General features: G+C 36.2%; 1 protein-coding gene across 1 annotated transcript in view; it reads right to left on the minus strand.

Annotated features, from left to right (window-relative positions):
* Window positions 1-3,719, minus strand: part of LOC139745576 (1-phosphatidylinositol 4,5-bisphosphate phosphodiesterase classes I and II-like) — a 134,562-nt gene extending 130,843 nt beyond the window's left edge. The window contains exons 1-2 of the mRNA XM_071655972.1: window positions 3,649-3,719; window positions 1,206-1,226 (exon numbers count right to left, since the gene is read on the minus strand). The gene's annotated coding sequence lies outside the window, so the exon portion shown is untranslated. The remainder of the gene's footprint in view (window positions 1-1,205; window positions 1,227-3,648) is intronic.
* Window positions 3,720-17,604: the final 13,885 nt, after the last annotated feature.

Raw genomic sequence — 17,604 nt, forward strand, 5'->3', positions numbered from 1 at the left:
TAGTACCAAACTATGATAATTTGGTGTGTAAGGATACATCTTATTCCTTTTTATTTTCACTGTCAAAACCATGAAATTTTTCCAGTTGATATTTGCATACAGTTCTATGGGAGACTCATAAAGGGATGACCTCATCACCTCTGCAAATTTGAATATGTGGGTTCAACTACTACTATTACAACTAAGTCACTAAAACATGGCAAATTAAATGTCTTAGCTTTTCTACACTAGATCCCAATGGAGTGAAACCTCTACCATTTTAGTACATACGATTCTATTAAATTTATCAACTTGAACGTGGTGTGGAATGGCACTTTAAGGCTCTTTCCTCTTTTCTGATGCCTAACATTTCTCTGAGAGTGAGCAAATGCACATGGAGCAGAAAAGAATAATTAACTGGCTTTCAAGGTCATTTGTTTATCAAGTCTGATGCGGTGTATTTGCAGCATACTACTCACATTTTATGAAAGAAGCTATCATTATCACACAAAAGATTTGCTCAAATGGGCTTGACCACAAAACTATGGAATGAGGAATCAAGATGATTTGAATGAAAAGATGAGTTTCCCAACATTTTGTTTCAACTGAAAAATAAACAAAATCACCCAAAAATAATGAAAAAATCAAGACATCGCAAACCACTCCAGAAACATAATTCTGCAAAACATCCCCAGTCACCAAAATCATGAAAGAAAAACAAAAAAAAAGTCCACCCTATTCATAACTGCCAGTATCACTTGTCAAGGAAATTTGAGATGTACGGAAGTGTATAAATATGGCACCTGCAAAATGAAATAACCTTCAATGCATGAATGACTTTTTTTATTTTGTGATAACTGCAATGAACCTTGAATGCATCATCTGGAATATCATCTTCATTAAAGAAAATAAATTTGTACTTCATTGGAAGGATGTCGACAGAGAAATTATAGAGGGTAACATGAGAAGTGGAAATGCCAATGGAGATTCAGGAAACTCTTGAGTTAAGAAACTGAAAGGTTTTGGCAGTAGAGGGCTGAGCAGGAGGAGTGAAAGGCGAGGGAAAGGGGTGGCAGATTTTGACTATAGAGGCTGATCTACAGGTGGCTGGTATAAATGGCTTCTCAGGATCACGCAAAAGGCATGCACAACCGTGGAGGATAGTGGAAGGAGAGCTGCAGGAGAGAGTTGTGTGGTTGTCCACTTGTACTATTCATTGTACTTACCAACTTACTACTGGCTCCTTCCTAATTTGAGTAATTCAAACATAATCACAAAGATGTTTAAAGTCAAATCTGAATTTGGAACAAAAGTAATATTTGGAATGTCATTCACTTCTTTATTCATCATAAGGTTGGGAATTATTTGTTCCTTAGTGGACAGAAGCATTAGTCTTTGATACATGCAGGCAAATGTAACCATTGCATTTCAAACATACAAACAATGACAATGAAAAACACACAAACATAATACATACATGTATGTGAGTTCACATTTATACCAATGAATTTGCCATTAGTCGCCAGTTACTATATCATGTTAGATTAATAGATTTTCTTTTTAAGTCATTTTTGGGTGCACCTACAACATATAGGCACTCTAACTCACATCTCTGGAGACACAAATTGTGGAACTGGTATCCAAAACCTTGGTATACATTCACAGAAACTATAGTTACATATTCATCCTTATGGAACGTATCTTGATGTTTGCAGTAGGAGTAAGTACAGTAGGACCTAATCTCATTCTGTAAGTATAAATTAAGGTGAAAATGAAAAAAAAAAATAATTTCATTATTTGTATTATCTGGAAGATATCACTAAAACTAGACAATTCTTAGAGCTATTCAGGACTTTAATCTAAATTCACACATTACACAAACCACTTCCCCATTTTACTTCAGAAGTAAATTCCTCGAAGTATTTTGCAGAACACTGTCAAATCCCCAACAGATGTCAGACTACATAACATTCCTTTGGATTGTTCTTTCAGTGAGTCCTGGGCCAAAATTCCTTACAGAATGACAATGTATTTGCTTTATTGATTACAAAGTAAAAACCCAAATATTTGGTCTAGCTGAAGTCTTCCAACAAAAAAGGAACTGATTTTTTTGCTTTTACCATCTGACCTTGCCATAAAATGTGCTATATCATTCTGAGGGAACACAGTCTTTGGCGGAATGTAGCAGTCATGAGTGAACAAATTGATACACTGATGCAAACCTTACAGCCTATTGAATAAAATACAAAATAATATAATGTGGTCTTTTGTACCCAGGATAGCCTCTTTGGTAATAGGACTGTTCTATGCTGCTATTTATCATTGGTCCAGCATTGTCACGTACCCATTCCAATTATACCTACATTTTGTAGTTCAAGCATTGTGGGTATATCATCTTTTCCATAGATGAATGGACCAGACAGGATTGCATCCCAAGACTGGTTTCAAAATCTTAAGCTTTATCACCAATATAGTCTATACCATTGTACTCCAACATCAGTTTGTTTTTATTCTGCCCATTTGCCAAACACACTTTGAATATCACACCATAGGAAGCCATGTTAGGTTTGGGTATGAAACTGAATCATTTAGTTATGAAACTGAATTATGTGGTGTTGAAACTATATCATCGATGTTGTATTGACTGCACTGTAAACACAAATTGATTAAATTAACTACATGCAGGATGTTGTCCTGACTAGTATTAAATAAACTTTCAAATAAACCTATCAAGAACACACAATTCCCAACTGAAATGGACTTTCAAAAACATTTTTAAAGTCATGTTTGTTTTTATTTCACAAAACTATGCAGTTATCTTGCTACTGAATATAGAAATGCTTGTCTTTGATTTACTTTGGATTTGTAATCACGTCATTTTACTTTCCCAAAGAACTTCTTGTGGCAGAATATTAGACAAACAAGCAATGTTTTAGGATGTATCTGCAGTGTTCAGTTGAGTTTAGCAGAACCAATTCTATGGAAGGAATGGCTATACCTTTGAAGAAAATTCTGCCTCATGCCTCAGACACTGCCGGCACCAAAAGAATAATCTCTTGTGAATATTTACTTTCCACTGCGCATGAAAGCGATTATCGCCTTGCCTTGTGGAAATGGAATGCCTGTCTTTCACAGTGGCAACTCTTTTACAACATTCTGAGAACCCAAAGATGTGATCCAATTTTAGAATCAAAACAGGCAGAATTTCGATGCTTCATTTTGAGCATTGATTTTGGGCAGCAGTTTGATAATAACAATTATTACCTCTAGCTTTTGCTTCTTCAGCTCTTTTCCTACTTGTTAAAGTGGTAAATATTTTGTGTAGCATACATCTTGCGTTGTTACCTCTAAAGCATATCCTTCCTTAAAATAACTGTTAAAGAACAACTGCACTTATCTAGTTAAACTTGACATTTCACTGGTCATTTGAATGATCCAATATCACAATTTTTGTTCCATCAACTTTACAAAATGCACCACTGCTGTTACTAAGTGGAATGAAAACTTGATTTGCAAGCACTGTACAGAGTATTTTAAATTCCTCATTACTTTGACTGACAGGCGCAAAAGAACATCTTATTAAAGATTCTCCTGATGCAAACAAAATAACATACTGACAAATCAACAGAGACACAATAATGCAACAAAGACATGGAGTGCAATATTTACCTTGTTTTGGAATTTCCAATGCAGGAAGTGTCCATGTGGGTCAACTTTAAGAGTAACTGCAGTAGCCACTGAGGAATCCTGGAGAGGGAAATATGAAACCTTCGTTATAAAATCTGACATATTTAACTCACCACTTAGACACATTGGATGAAGCATGAAATTGGATCTATCAGATTTATCGAATCTCAGAGGAAATAGGCAGCGAAAAAATTGATGTGCCAATATCCTGATAAAACACTAAAATTATATTTCATAACTTGCATTTTATAACAAAATGCAATAGAAGCTTGAAGGACAATCTTATCAGATTGTTTCTTTTGAAGACTTATAAAATATCGCTATTTAGACCAGACTGTTTTTTCTCCCTTGTTTTCAAAATTACTGAAAGAGAACAAATGGAATGGCTACTCAATTAAAAAAAAAAATCATGCATATTTCATTTAAATATATACACTTTTTACATACAGGTAGTATAATTGGGCTTTCTGGGTAGTTTTTGTCAAATTACAGATCGCATTCTCGAGTCATGCTTTGAAAATACAGTAAAATGCATTGTAGAATCCTACTATACACTGTAGCCTGAATTTCATCATGAATACAAATCTGTAGCATACATGTAAGCAACACTTGACTTACAGAATTTTTTTTCAAAATTGATGTTACAATACATGAACACATTGCTTTAAAACTTGAATTCAGGTTTACCATACAAGTGCAGAAACTCCATGGGATATTACAGCACTTTGCCGGCAACGTACACAATAAATAGGTGTGGTCAATGCAGCCACTTCTACCATTTCTTCTGGACACTTACATTATGTACTACAGCCATCTGGTTGGTCAACACACCATATCATTGGGTTTACTAATGGCGCTTTCAGACACACAGAGTTATCGTATATTCATACGACGTATGGATATATGACGTTTCGATATGAGAGCATTCAGACTCAGCACCCCGCTATATGATAATCGTATGGGAGCATTCAGCCCTAGCGCACAAGCGATATTTCTTGAGTAGACGTGAATCTCTTCCATGCGCAGTACGTAATTTGCACAGGCTTCGCGAATAGTGTTTATACTCTGCCTTGGATTCATCCGCTAGTTCGCTAGTTCACGCCAGATCATTATTACGTCACAATCAATCTGTCAGCCACCCATTATAAGTCCTCACCGCGGATACGTGAGCTCAGCGCGCGCTGCGAATAAGCCCCGCCTACTCATACGCCGTTTCGATATGAGAGCATTCAGACACATAAAAACATCCTATATCCATACGTTGTACATCAATACGAGAATACTTTAGTCAGTCTGAAAGGGGGGTAATATTCCTTGCAGACAAATTTCACATTCTTCAAAGGAAACCTCACAATCTTTGACTCTAACAAGCATACATCATATATTCAGGGACTTCCACATCAAAAGACTGTCTAAGAGAATCATGATCAATTCCTCCACTCCAAGCATACAAAAAAAAATTAAGAAATGATGACTACTGTGCAAGGCATCATTCTCACATAAACAAGATCCCCTTATAAAATTCACTAATTCATAAAATGGCATAGCTTTCTTTTATACACGTAGCACAGCAGTTATCTTTCATCTCAGTGTATCAATAGCATGACAAATTAAAGGCTCTTGCCTTTCATCTGAACTAATCACTTTACACAAGAAGCTTACTGACAAATTTACACAAAAAGACATAAATGCTCAACTGTATTCAAAGTAAATAATAATGATGTACGCACACATGGTTTATTTGGCTATAAAATTTTCACAAAGTTGGCAAGTGGACTGGTATCTTTAAAATTGATAACTCACAATTGCCTCCCATAACACAATCATGTTGTATATGATCTCCAAAGTGAGAAATCATTAGATTTTCTCTTGAAAAGGGGAAATACTTATTTTATATTCTGTCACTGTGGTTCCTGATCTCAATTTCAACCATGGTATACTGTCTTACAAGCCCCAATTTTCAAAATGGCACACTTGTGAGATACAAAATCTACAGGCTTACAACAGTTAAGTTTTAATACAATGCCTTTCTGCTATCAGTAATGGCACACAAGGCGCTTCACAGCACTGTACAAGTTGTACATCATTACTTTTAAAAGTTCAGTAATAAAACTCTGTCCCATAAAATTCCATTTTGCCAGAACATCAAGGTAGCACTTGACAGCAATATTGCCATAAACGATAAATGTATGCCATGAAAAAATGAATAAATAAATAAATAAATAAATAAATGAAAAAGCTTCACTCCCTGTGTGCAAGTAACATGAGAACCAGTAATTTTCTACAGAATTGGGTTTTACCTTGCTGGAATACCTGCAAATGTTTCTATAACCCCAATCACATGACCAATGCCAAGTATTACGTTACACATCTGTCCACCAGGGAGAAAGAAATTTACACCGTTGTTTCCTCTGAAGACAGAGAAGCCTTGAGAAATAAATTGCTCCCACTGGCCTGTACCAGAGAATGGCTTCACTCCATCGGTCTCTGTGCAATGTAACCCATCATCCTCTCAAGTAATGTGGATTATTCATCTAAATAGCCAACGACACCAACAAACACATCATCACACACGACGTAATGGGTTTATACACACAAGTAAAAAAAAAAAAACTACCAATACCTAATAGGTTATGTGGTGAGGAATTGAGCTCATCTTGTAAACAAGCTTTATGCCTGTATTATATGACAAACAAACACACAACACTATGAAAACTTAACCCATTGAGGACGGACTGATTTTGTTATAACACCCATTTCCCATAGACACTTGCCCGAGTATACTCAGGACTCCTCCTCAACAAAGCTTCTGTGGTGAAGAATCAACACATTTTTCCCACTTCATGACAGCATCATATGTCCCAGACACACTTTCCTTGATGATCTATTGAAAGTTATGATGAAAGGAGAGCTCTAGAAGAAAATGGCATAGTTACGGCATTAGCAATATCCCACCATCACCTTCATATTAAAATGGACTACAGGATTCCAGGTTCTCACACTCTTTAAATGGCTCAGGTCTGTATACAATACACAGGTCACTTCCTTGTAGCAACAAGCATGGACACCATTACCGACAGCAATGGCTAGCTGCTGCTGAAATTTCATAATAATTAGACTGGACTGTGGAGGAATCAAGCTACTGTTGTTCGAGCAAGACATTCGCTGAGGAGTAGAAGTCTGCAAACTGCAGAGCACACACAATATACAAGTATACTGTATTTCCAAGATAACTACTTTGTATCTGTTATATAACTGGAAAGACCTCCTTTGGAGGAAGTTCAGAAGATTTCAGTAGCATTCAACAAATCTGGTAAGTACGAAACTTTATGATGGCACATTTTGATATCAATCTCTTCATCTTGAGATCTTTATTTTCCTTTCTCCTCAAGTAAATTAATACTCTCTTCCATTTTCTTCTCTTTGCCTCCAGTTCATAGAAACATCAACTTTATCGTTGTTATTCTTCTTTTTCCTTGTTTCCTTGCAAATTCCTCTCTCTAAATCTTTAGATTTTCATATCCCTCATTTCTCTCTCTTTCAGTCATCCCCTCCTCTTTCATTCATCCCCTCCTCTTCCTCCAAGTGGAATTGCAGTTTGTTGTTTTTGCAGAAGCATTCTCTTCTTTTTATCTTTCAAAGTTCTTGTCTAATATTCTCCAATTGGGCCATTATAAATTGGACTATGGGCTACCTGAACTTTGTAATTAACATGCTGAAGGCATTTTATCTTTATACACTGTCATTGTTTGGTTACAAAAATTATCCCTTTCCAGACTTAATGAAGAGAAGATTAGAATCCAGGTCTATGTCGGAAAGAAAATGCCTCGGGAGGGCAATATGACGGAGATAAACGTGAACTTCAAGCCTTTTAATTATCTCATCACACGGCACTTCCCCTGCCACTTGGTGGGACGTAACGAGTGATTCACATGGCTGCATACAATCTCCTGTTCACGGCGGCTTCATACGGATACATGCGTGTCTCCATTACACACAAAAGACACCCATGCACACTGCCATCCTGCTGAAAAACACACAGCCACTCCAAACAACCAGCTGAGGGACAGCCACACAAGGTTGCCATGGCGACACGATACGAGGGGATGCAGTTGCCGAGCGGAGCTGCATATATGTACAGGGGAGATTGAGAGATTGTGAGTGTGAAAGTGAGAGGGAGAGAGGGAGAGAGATGCCGGAGCTGGTTGAAGAGGAATTCTCGCTACCTCGTGACGAGGTGTGCCAGGTACAGTACTACCGATGCATCGCCACGACATTAATATATGAATTACATTGAGACACAATTTTTTGCTGCTTTTACCCAACAAAGCATGAATTTTGCCACAGTGTATAAGCTATCAATGACTTCATTCAGACAAGCTTGAATTATACTGCCTACAGCTGTAATATCACAGAAATTTGTGAGTCTACACAAATATATTTTCTGCATACTATATACGCCATATATTTTACTGGAAATTTTATTTTTGCAAATTTTGTGAGTCGGGCGCTATTCATACATTGTATACTTTGATTCACATATTTTAAAACATACAAAAATATCAATTCAGATCATAACATGAAATATGAATGTGACATACACTGTACATATGTACATTTCTCTGTTCACCGCTGCATCCCAAACCACTAGCGAAATTAGCAGGAAGTCTTAATTCACAAGTTACATTGTAGATTCTCTAGATACAGGTACACTGATGCCCACTCAGGAGATTACAGTAGAACATTTTTATTCATTGTGAAAAAAAAAATCTCTAGATATTGGCAGGTACATGTAAGCTGGCACTATTATCCAAGGATTCATAATTAGCATGAATACCAAATCTTATAACCACTGTGGACTGCGAGCGCATTAGCAATGTTATCATGTAGGCCTATACTGTACAAGCTGAATTTCTGAGGATGATGCAAATATCCATGCCGATAAAACTACATAAAACAATGACGATAAAGCCATGGCAACCTTAGAGAAATGCATTGGTTGAATTATCTGACTACTGTAACTAGGCAGGCAGTCTCAGACAATTAAGGCTAATCTACTTATCTCACAACATATGCATTGAAACTTTATGGTAGTCTGACCTTTTATGGTTATATTTATGCACGTACATCTGTACATATAATCACATTCAGAATTTGTCATCTTTTTTTCAGAAGAAGAATGAAGTAACAACTACATTATACAGTAATAATGTAAGAGTATAAACAAGAAGATGATGTTAATTGCCATGAAAGGAATAATTGCTATCATCAATACTTCTATCAACATCATAAACACCAAACTACAATATTTTGGCAAACAGCAGCTATAGAATGATAAATTTGAAAGCACTGGCTTATGATCGCAATTTTGGAAAGTGATTTTTCAATGCTACTCAATAGGCCCATATGCAGTCATACGGTATGTGGAAACAAAACAAAAATATCATTTATAACGCAGTCAATTTCCCCTTGCACTTCACAAATGTTACATTTATTCCAGGAATACAGTTATGTCCTTGCTTCACTTTAATCATTACTCTCGGATCTTCTTCCTGCCTTTCCTTCACATACTCATGATATAAACTAGAAGTACCTGGTATACAAAATACATAGTTTACAAACACTAAGGGCCCTGCATTTCTGTTTAGGGAAATATAGCTTTAATATGCTGGTATACACAAAGGCTTATTTGCATCCTGAAGGAAAGGTTGAAAAGATGACACTGAAGTAACTTATTCAGCCTTAATTTTATTCTTCTTTTTTTCAATACTAAACATCAAATAAATTGTTACTATGTACAAGGAGGGTTGACATTCATCATCACAAGCAGGAAATCCATCAGTAATACAGTTGGAAAGGGAACAAGAGTCAAACAAAGCTAACATCATAAGTAATGTGAGTTACATGCACCTAAATTTAGCAATCTATGATTTTTTTATGTTATACACTCAGCAAAAAAAAAAAGTAAACACTTTTTTGAGATTATAATTTTCAAAAAAAAAATTTGATGAAAATAAATGTATTATATACCATATTAAAGGTAATTTAATTAGCTATCCACCTAGTAGGTCAATATGAAGAGAAACTTTACACATGAGTGAACACATTTGTTTTTGTCCTTCAAAGCACAAAAGTAAAATTTGCGAAAATTGACAAATTGTCTTTCATTTGCAAATATGCCTTTTAAGATAACAATGATAACAAAAGACCACCCAAACACAATGAGAGAGATTAATGAAATAGCAAAAAAAGTTTTTGTTCTCTTTGTCTCTTTACAACTCAAACAACATCAAAGTGGGAAACCGAAAAATAACAATTTTCTGTAAACTCAAACTTCAAATGACCTAGGGAGTAAGGGCATAAAGATGATTAAATGAACAAATTATCTCTATTTCATTCATTCAATTTAGTAATCTAAATATTCATGTGACAAATTCAAGAACCAAATATGATTTAAAATTTTCTAATTTGAGATATCAATTCAAAATGCTACCTTTTTTGTTAATATTGCTTTTTTTCTCATTCCATTTGAATTTGGATTGACAGAAAATTCTTCATTTTCCACATTATTTTTAGCTTTTATTGATCTTTTGGGCTTCAACGTTAATAATGGAGATCATAGGTATGTTTTTGCAACCGAATACCTTTTTATTATCTTAAATTTGTCTTTTGTTCTTATTGTTACATGGAAGAGCATTTACGCATGAATGACAAATTGTTCATTTTTGCAATTTTCACTTTTGTGCCTTGGAAGAAAGAAACAAGTGTTCACTCATGAGTAAAGTTTTACTTTTTATTGACTTACTCAGTTAATAACTAATCAAATTACCTTTTATCCTATACTATAATACTCGAAGTTGTTGTTGTTGTCGCGGCCTTATGTATTTCCTGTTTTATTTCGGCGTTGCTGGTTTCTCTATCTCCTCCCGAGCCGTCGGCTCCGGGCAGTTGCGACCGGTGCCGTCGGCCGCAGGAGAGTATCCTACATCGAATGGCGCGGGTTTCGTCCCCTCTCCGCCTCCGTGTCGACGTCGAGGACGAAAAAGAAAAATTAATTAGCTACATGCATAATGCATTTTTGTGCGTGACGAAAGAGCCGAGCGTTTCAATATTCACGGAACCTGCGCTGGCCTCCTGCTTTCTCGATCTTCCATCTTTTAGCTTGCAGAGACACTGGGGGATACTAAAGATGATGGTGCAGCGAAATCTCTGACATTTTCCGGCGGACGCGCACGCACACACACAATGTACCTCGCAGAACTCTATACACACTCTACACTGTGTGTATATAGTTCTGTGATGTACCTTTGCCTCCGCCTGTTACGTGTACTGAATGTATTGACGATGGTTACACGAATCTGTGTGTGCGTGATATGGACTACAAGGGCATTTACGTACAGTTCGCCATTATTGGCGTCCCCAAATGAAAACAACGAACGTTGGTTACGTAATTGTATTTTGCACAACTGCAGAATACTATATGCAGCTCAGGTACGCATTAGTTTGCTCGCCGTTTGCTCTCAAGTCCGGTGTCATTGTACGCAGACTGTTTAGGACGCGGCTAAATATATTTGCCGATCGTACCCTTACATATCAGATTACACGCGCAGCTGTGTCCATTCGTTTACTGCAGAGCTGCTGTAATCATACATATTCATAAGATGAGCGGACGTAGAGGAAAACCTCGCTTTGCCGACCGCCTATTTTTAAAATTGCAAGTGGAAATAGAATGTGTGGTTCTATGGTCTATCAAACCAAGTTTTGGTGACAAAAAAAAAAAGAGGGAGCAAATGAAGACGAATGCAGTGATGTATATATTCTTCTTTCTTCCATAACATGGGAAAAATATTAAAGAAAAAAAATACGAGGTCGTGAGAACCTACTCACACGGGTGCCTATTAAACCTGATGACTATGATCTCCCCCTCCCCAAATAATAACAATGATGATGATAATAATAATAATAATAATAATAATAATAATGATAAGGATAATGATAATAATGATATAATAATAACAATAATAGGAGCAATAATTGTAGGCCTAATATTAATTATGATAATGTACAATCTGAAGCAGATGTAGTTCTATATTAATATGATATATCAAGCCAACTTTTGGTGATTAAAAACAAAAAGGAGGGAGCAAAATTATGAAGATATATCTTATTTTTTTCTCATAACGTGGGGAAAAGAAACATGAAAAAAAACCACAAAACAAACCAAGGCCTTGAGACCAGCCGTGGTGCCCGCGTGGATGCAAGAGCAGGGGGTAATCAAAGTCATAGTGTTAATATCTTCCCGTTTCGACGGGAACAACCTGTGGGCAGAACTTTCGGGGAATCTCATTTGCGTTTTTGGTAATTTTTCCCTGAATGTTTTTGTTTTTTGCCCTGCGGAGGTGGAAATGTGTGTGTGCGTGAGGGGGGGGGGGGAGGGGTGAGGGGCAACAAGACAACTGTTGGACTTCAACGGGTGCAAATAACCCCTCGAAACTCAAGTTCTATAATAAAAGCAAGTAGTGGCGGGAATGATCCCTACCAATGGACCGGATCGCCTGGCATATACTACAAAAATGTATTATAAAATTTCTGGGAAGGGTGGTCATTTAGAAGACAGCACAATTAACGAAAGAATGAGAAGACTTTTCTTTTTATTTCTTGAATAAAAATGTGCAAAATCGTATTATGAGAAAAAAAAATTAAACCCCTCAGACCCGTGGATTTCCACGGGTGCTGCTAGTATGGTATATAATACATTAACAATTACCCAAAACTTCTATGAGAAAAATAAACTTGAAAAAGTGTTTACATTCTTTTTTTGCTGAGTGTACATATATGTGTCTATCACACATACATGTGTTTTGTATGTGAATGAGATTGAAGTTGTAGATTAAGGGACGATAAAAAGTACAGTATAACATTTGTACAGATTCTTGACATGCAATTCTTTATTCATTTTCACACCACATTCTCACATCATACTGGTCAACAGTTCATACATGTAGTTTTGAAAGTCTACTTGATACATCATACATGTATTTCACAGGTGTGTTTTTTTTTTTCTTGAATTAGCTGAATCTGAATTTAAAAAACTTAATATTCTTAGTGAACACAGCAGTACGTTAGACAAAACACAAAGGCTTTTGAACTGGTGAAGAAAAAAGAAAATCTGATCTGGAAACATACAATGTACGTTTGAGCCTAATCATGGCATTCTGTGAGCATAGATCTACAAGCAAATCAACTTAGAATCATACAAAATTAAGATGTGCATCTTAATTCATAATTCTCAATTTAAGTTCAGCATAGTGTGGTCTAAGTTGAGGGTGCTTTCATTTCACCTTAATTGCTTGATTTTGGATAGTGTTATTGTCATTTGAATGGTTTGACCTTTACGGTTATATTTGAGTGGGGAGCTTATACAGCAGCTTGATCTATGATGCAGATCTTGGTAAAATGGTTTATCACAAAAAAGATATGCCCAGCTATTGTACATGTATCTGAAGTGACAATGATATCTGTTGACTTGAACAAAGTCATTATACAGAAAAGCAAAAATCCAATTCATAATTAAGACTCATCAGCGTACCCTAAGAAATATCTTTACCCTACTTGTACTAAATGTACAGTACGTTGTATACATGTATCTCCTTTTGGGAATTACAGTGTATGTGCATGACTTTGTCTTCAGGTTTGCTGGTACATACCAAATAGCATGTCCAAATTAAGATATGACTGCTAAATGCATGTTACACAAAACAGGATACTACTTTCTCAGGTTTCTTATGATCCTTTCTAATTACTATAACATCATTTGGTCCTTCAATTCAATATCACAGCCTTGGTGATCCTACATGTACTTTTCCCTGAATGTCATAATCCAAGGACACATGTTTTCTGTGGCCTAGAAACAATGATATACCAAAGACATACATGTACATGTATAACTTCTGAAAATTTCCTCACTGGTAGACTTTGGACTTATTTCAATCCAGCCCACAGTTTGTTTTAACACCCTGATAGGAACTAAATGAGACTTCATCCAGTTATAATGTCAAGCAGATCAAACAGGCAGTTGTGACATGTATGAGCAAACAAGTGACATGCATCTTTTCTTAACACCTGTGCAAAGGTAAAAATGAAAGCAAAAAGGCAGAAGGCAACAGGCATTTTGTCAAAAGTCTTTGAACAAGGCTAACAATCAAAACAGACCAGCTCTATTAATTATTCTTTCTACAGGCAACCACATTTCATACGCTGGGCCCTTGCACTTTCGGTAAATCAATATTCAGCTGGCATTGTTGATCATTCAAAAGCAATCATACATGGAAAGGCAAGTACACGTCCGGCTGATAGGACTCAAATCCAGCTTATGATCACAGACATTCAACAAATTTACAAGCGGTATGGTTTGCATGGTTACCATGTTCATAGACAGGTTTCTAATCCAGCTAAATTACACAATGTGCATAGCACTGTAAACATAACGACACTGAGGTGGCATAGCTGGGCGTTGCTTGTATACATATTTACATTACATATTTACAAATGTACAGATGAGGAGAAAGGTACGGCACCCTCAAAGCACTCTGCGTGTCACGATTCTGTGTCACAATATTGCTAGGAAATGAAATTACCTGCACAAGGCCCTCTCATGCGAATGATTTCTGAGATAGTTCTCCGGCAAAACGCTCGGGGAGTATAGATTGCGTACCCAGGGCACACTTGCACCAGATGAAAGCATTGGTAAATGTGCAATTCTGGCATATTTCATAATATAATTTACACACCATTGATTTAACCATACAATACACACAGCAAACTTGCTCATCAATTTCTACTGAATCATCTAGGTGGTGTTGATTATCATACATTGTACATCTAGACCAAATACTATTGCACCACAAGTTTAAAATGTGACTAATACTGGATGTCTTAAAGGACAAGTTCACCTTCATAAACATAAGGATTGAGAAAATGCAACAATATTAGTAGAACACATCAGTGAAAGTTTGAGGAAAATTGGACAATCGATGCAAAACTTATGAATTTTTTGAATTTTTGTGTTGGAACCGCTGGATGAGGAGACTACTACAGCTTGTGAGTCATATGCGTACAACAGTATAAAGAAAATGTAAAAGAAAATTCAACATATTTTCACTTTTTTCGCATAATAAAAGAGCACTTGACTTGCCTCTTTCTAAAGGCAGGGGGAATAATATTACCCATAACATTTGTCGGTAACGAGTCAGGGGAATGTGTACTTTTTTCAAAAGATGGAATTTTGTGAAATTCTCTTTATATTTTCCTTATATTGTTGTACGCATGTGACATCTAAGTTATTCATACACTGCAGTAGTCTTCTCATCCAGCGGGTACTGCACAAAAACTTCAAAAATTCATAACTTTTGAACGGATTGTCTGATTTTCCTCAAACTTTCAATGATGTGTTCTACTAATATTGCTACATTCTCTCAATCCTTATGTTTATGAAGGTGAACTTGTCCTTTAAGTAACATGGAAATTCCTAGTAATCTGAATGTAGTTTGTGAATGAAATTAATATTTTCACATTGCTCTCATTCATGAGGAAAATTTTACTTCAAAATCTGCACAAGATATACATACAAAAATTTCTGTACGTACCAAAGATAATACCATGCACCAAAGATAATACGATGTACCTATTCTCCAAATCAGATATTGACATAAAAGGGAAATTGGAATCCCTGCAAAAAAGTTCACAGTTACTAGGCGTTAGTATGATAATGAACCACTGAGATCAAAGCACAAGAAACAGATGTTTGGGCAACTGTTAGACAATTGCTCCAAACAATGACAGCTCGAATTTAAGAAGCATTCAAGTATCATTCAGACTCAGTGGGGACCCCAGCTCAAATTCTGAGAAACCATGATGAACACAGATAACAATTCTTGTAAAGATTCAATGCAAGACCCCTCAAATTCAGCGCAATTATCATGATTACATATCCGATATATAAATTTACACTTACAAAGAATGATGTGCCGTCTACGCACTAAGAGCAAAACACCATGTTTTGTGAGTTTGCCATACACTGTACATGTACTAATCTACTATAGAGTATGGCACATACTTGAAGTTGTACATAATTTCCTTTGTCTCCGTAGATACATAACAACATGATATCCTCAATTTATCTGCAGAGTCATGACAAATGTTTATGCCTTGAGCAACTGTAGTGTACATGTGATTTTTCCGCAAAAATCATAAACATGAAGTGTTATACATGTAACTGCTAACAGCAAGAATGTGCAAATAATGGTATGTCTTACAAGGTGCACATCTGACATTATTATGGGGAATTTTTTTTTTTTTTTTTTTGCATGAGAGTAAACTGGTCCTGTGTAATTCTGCTTAAATTTCAATCTGTTGCCTACATGTGTATATTCTATTGCATTTATACAGTGTATGGAGTGGACATATAGCTTTCACTCAATTGCTTTTAAAATAAAAACTCCATAAAAATTTGGGTTCATTTGTTGTTGTAGTTGTTGTTGTTTTACAAAATTAGTGAAGTTCTCTTTGTAAAATTGTTGTCACATGATCAGAGCTACCATTTTACAGATGACAAATCATAATGTTTCTTTGTTTCTAACCATTCATCACAAGTTTGTTCAAATTTGAAATGGTCTACAGCTGTTCCAGTTTTCATTCCTTATTGCACTCAAGTAGTTTCTTGAAGGCGACTCAAACAGATTCTAACTTTAATCTTGTAAGTATTCAAACAGAAACGTACACACAAAAATTAGTGTGCATACTCACTAGTAGGTTGTCTAGGGCCTACAAATTGTATGCACTTATTTAGGAGAGAGCAAATGTGAAGGCATATGGTAAACATACATAAATGCTTCCTCCATTTGATGGCATACAAGAAACACACATTCGCACGAAGCATCCACACACTTTTTGTATCATTTGCGCAATTTCATCAGTCTCTAAATTGAATTTGGGCAATGCGAATGGGTTCCCGAGCAGCAAAGATTGATCTCTCGGTTCTTTTGGCGGTCAGACTGCTCTGTTCCTCCTGTGCCAATTTGTCCAAACCCCCCTTCCAATTCCTGTTCCCCCACATGTTGTGGCGAGGTAAAAGAACTTTCTGGCGGGGTAATAGGATTATCTCTGACGGGATTGGTTTCTGTCACAGGGATTGATGCAAAATATGAAACGGGCTGGTAGAAAGAGACATGGTGCCATGTCCTTGCCATATTTATATTTAAGAGTAGATCTTTTCCATCGTAAATTAGTCAAGAATATCATGAAGCACTGGAACATGAATTTCTTTTATAAATGGAGGTTCTGAGAAATGCAGAGTACTATAAAACGAGGAATGTTCGCGTGCATTTTAATTTCGCCAAGATTCGCGAAATTAAAATGCACGCGAAAGTCCTTGTCTACGCTATATGCATTGAATGCCAGTGGCAGTTCGCGAAAATATCATGCCGCAAAAAAGGCCATCAGCTCCAATTCGCGAAAAATTCATGCCGCGAATATATCATGTTTTACAGTAACTGATACTGCATAGTGCAGCATTATTGGTGGTGCTGCTGAGCTGTACATGCATACACTGTGTATACCATCACTCTAGTGGCAGGGCATTACTGTAATATTTACCTTTTGGTACCATAATCAGATCTAGGGCGAAAAAATAACAATAATAATTATATAATGATATGATTCAACTAAAGTGCAAGTTTTTATCAGTACCCCAGAGCACCAAAATACCACATCATATATTGCATGATACAACTGCTCATTGGATATATTGACACAAATGATAAATGTCTCCTCCATGGTAATACAGATCCAATATATCAACTATAAATCAATTCCACGGATTGACGAAATCTAAAAATCCCGCATGACAAATTATCCATCATGCAACATTGTATCAAGACC

This window comes from Diadema antillarum, unplaced genomic scaffold (genome assembly GCF_040938485.1).
Source record: "Diadema antillarum isolate AM-2024a unplaced genomic scaffold, OU_Dant_1.0 scf00000036, whole genome shotgun sequence".
In the NCBI taxonomy this organism is placed as follows: Eukaryota; Metazoa; Echinodermata; class Echinoidea; order Diadematoida; family Diadematidae; genus Diadema; species Diadema antillarum.